This window comes from Nematolebias whitei, chromosome 1 (genome assembly GCF_014905685.2).
Source record: "Nematolebias whitei isolate Nwh7 chromosome 1, NemWhi1, whole genome shotgun sequence".
Classification (NCBI taxonomy): Eukaryota; Metazoa; Chordata; class Actinopteri; order Cyprinodontiformes; family Rivulidae; genus Nematolebias; species Nematolebias whitei.
Window position 1 is genome coordinate 8,614,374 of NC_056498.1, and position 3,556 is coordinate 8,617,929.

At 42.2% G+C, this 3,556-nt stretch overlaps 1 long non-coding RNA gene across 1 annotated transcript in view; it reads right to left on the bottom strand.

The window, feature by feature from the left end:
- The window catches only part of LOC119415077, a 5,993-nt gene extending 3,967 nt beyond the window's left edge, over positions 1 to 2,026 (bottom strand). The window contains exons 1-2 of the long non-coding RNA XR_005187034.1: positions 1,980 to 2,026; positions 1,101 to 1,265 (exon numbers count right to left, since the gene is read on the bottom strand). This is a non-coding gene — a long non-coding RNA (uncharacterized LOC119415077). The remainder of the gene's footprint in view (positions 1 to 1,100; positions 1,266 to 1,979) is intronic.
- Positions 2,027 to 3,556: the final 1,530 nt, after the last annotated feature.

Sequence of the window (3,556 nt, forward strand, 5' to 3'; positions counted from 1 at the left end):
TGTGTGTGTGTGTGTGTGTGTGTGTGTAATCCAGCCACTCTAACATTTAAATAAGTTATGTTTTCTAGTATTTATATAGCTTAAAAGTATAGTTTCCTCAAATGATGGTGATGGCTGAAGATTAATTTACGCTGGCTTAGGCCGTCATTGGCCACCCCCGACTTAGAGTTGCACTTGGGTTAAAAAATCTGACCTGACCCGACCCCAGCCCACAGCCATCATCTCCAAACCCCACTCGATTCGACGAATTAACATTAATTACAGGTCTTAACCTGAAAAAAAACCCTGACATTTTTAATTAAACTTTGACTGCTTATACCACGACTATTAACGGTTGGCGGACACGTGCAGCTGAGTAAAGGGGGAAGAAGATCAAAGTTGAGGAGCCGTCAAAGCACATTAAATGCTTCCCCTGCTTCTGCCTGCATTGGACCCTACTCTGACATGTCGGATATTTTGTGATCTCACTTGTTTGGGTCGTCGGCCACGTGCGGTGTGCCCGCTGAGTGCTGCGGCTGAAAGAACGTCCATTTGGGCTGATGGATCACTGGCAGTAATCCATCAGAAGCTTAACTAAACTTTTTACCTCTTTCAACCGGCCGGTCAGCGCGTGGTCAAATGGCCGCATGCTGCTTGTAATTGTGTGGCAAGCCATGTTGGCATATATTTGGATCGTCGGCTGCACGCGTGCGTCCCTGACGCAATCAAAAGCCAGACACCGACCCGGCACACACATTAAGCACATGCTTATGGCCCGGCCCGGTCCGAATCCAGGTCGGGCCAGGCTGGGCTCCGGGTTTGAGTAAATGACAGATCTACCCTGGCTCCATCATTGTGCCTGGTCTGGTGATGGATAAAATTGCTCCCACTCTAACAGATCACGTGATTTCTTACATGAGATTGTGCTAAATTTTTCATTTTTTCATGTGTGACTAAAATGGCTACAACTCTGTCCCTTTCCCTGTGGTATAAAAGGTTTTGGAAGATAAGCATTCTTTTGAAGGAATGCTAGGACTTTATTTCAGATGTCTCTTCACACATAAACCGCTTTGATTGGATGCTCGTCCCTAAAGCATCCAAAAGAAGAACAATATCCTTACCTCAAACATATGACAGAGTTCTTCATAGTTGATTGTGCTGTTCTCAGCTTCATAATGATATATCCAGCAGCTACCATAAGGGGTTGCCAGCATGATCACGGTAAAGATGATGTTAATGATGGAAGCTACACACGCCACGATCTGCATCCCCAAACAGGCCCTCAACTGGAACCGAGACAATGAGAAAAATGGCATGATAATAAATCATATTTTGATAATTCAAGTTTCTTTTTGTAACAAATCACTTTGTAACTGTGAATTCTTCTAAAGTATTGAGATCCATTTTACTTCTGTACGATTTTTGGCACGTAATTCATTACGCAACATTTGTCTTATTTCAAACGTTATCCAGACGTTCAGCTCAACCAGGACATTCCTGCATGCTAAAACTTTTAGTCATAACTGTTCATGAAAAAAGGAAGACAAGGCAAACTCGTGTTCAGATGGTGAAATAAAAATTAGTTTCACTTCACTCTGTTTCCTCAGCAGCTGCTTCCTGACAAACATCTGTTTTTCTGTTGCACAACGCCAGGCTGCTGCAGGAACTGTCTCATAAATCAAATTCTTTTTAAGATCTGACTTACAGTTTTTACAGTGACTGAGGCTTTCAATCATTCTGTTTATTTTGCCCCCCCCAGTTTAAATTATTACAAAGGGGAGGCTGGATTTTTGTCTGCAGTGACATGAATAAACATTTCTTCAAAAACGTTCCATTATCTTAAACTGTTGTTTAAGTGCTGAGTGCTGCGGCTGAAAGAACGTCCATTTGGGCTGATGGATCACTGGCAGTAATCCATCAGAAGCTTAACTGAACTTTTTACCTCTTTCAACCGGCCGGTCAGCGCGTGGTCAAATTGAGTAACTTACTGAGTAACTTACTTTTGGCAGGTTGAGAGTCTGTGCTGATACAGCCACATGACCGGCTACTACAACCTGAAACAAAAATAAGACAACAAATCTTAGCTTTAACTGCTTACAAGGAACAAAAAGAAATGAGATTTCAATAAAACCTGTCAGTCTTAAGTTATTCTAGAACAAAGGCATGCACTGTAAACATATGGGTCAGTTTGCCACATTTTGCTATATAAATGGTAAATGGACTGTACTTATATAGCACCATCCATTATCTTTACCCGCTTATTCCATTTTGGGTCACGGGGGTCGCTGGTGCCCATGTCCAGCAATCACTGTGCGAGGGGCGGGGTACACCCTGGACGGGTCGCAAGTCCATCACAGGGCCACATAGAGACAAACGAGACAAACAACCATTCACTCTCTCTCTCACACCTAGGGACAATTTAGGGTTACCAATCAGTCTAACATGCATGTTTTTGGTCTGTGGGAGGAAACCGGAGCACCTGGAGAAAACCCACGCATGCATGAAGAGAACATGCAAACTCCACCCAGAAAGGCCCCTGGACCGGGGTTTGAGCCAAGGACCTGCTCGCTGAGAGGCAGCAGCTCTACCAGTTGCGCCACCGTGTTGCCCCTTATATAGCACCTTTCTATCTTATTTCAAGATACTCAAAGTGCTTTCCACTACAATCTGTGCCTCACTTACCCATTCATACAGCACTCTACTAGATCTCTACAAAGCTAATTGAACAAATCATTCTAATGAGACTAATCAGAGCTTTATCACATTCATACACTGACGGGACACACATCAGAGGCTATGAGGAGTTCAGTGTCTTGCCCAGGGACACTTCAGCATGTGACTGCTGGTGGATACGAACCCCCATCTCTCGCATTGGAGGACGACTGCTCTAACCACTCAGCCCAGCCGCCCCATTCAAAATGATAGTTCAAATATTTGATGAGGGGTTATCTGGATGCAAAATGAGCACTTAATATCTTATATGTTGTAGATAGATTTTTGAGTGACCTCGTTTTCAAGAAATAAAACTTTTGTCCAACAGAATTCACGAGTTAGTGGCTAGTCTGAACACAGTTAATATCAAAAACATTTATAATCTCTAAGAATTTGTAGCCATTCATGGGAAGTAATAATATTTAAACTTTTACACTACTGTCAGTTTAACATTAAATGGTCATTTCAGCTAAAATATTATTAAATTGACACAGGAAGTGACCCTAAGCAGCATTTAAAGTATTTAATATGGGTGATTTTTTTTCTGAGATGTTTTGTCCTTCATCCAAAGGACTTATTCAATCTGAGGAGACATGAAACTGATTTCCACAAACAGCATACACCATAGTGAAAGAAAAACAGTTTGCTGGTGATAAGATGGCCTCCAGGGCCAACCTTCTCACCTGTCAACTCCTCTGAGACAGTCATGCCAAAGTGGTTCAAAACCATCACAGAAATCCATTAATGTCTCCTGTTGTTGAGGGATTTGAATGGTAAAAGTTTGTAGTTTTGGAGATTAGTGTTTTTTCTGGACTGGAATTGAACAAAGGACATAAACCTCAGTGTTTTTGGTTGAAGATATTCA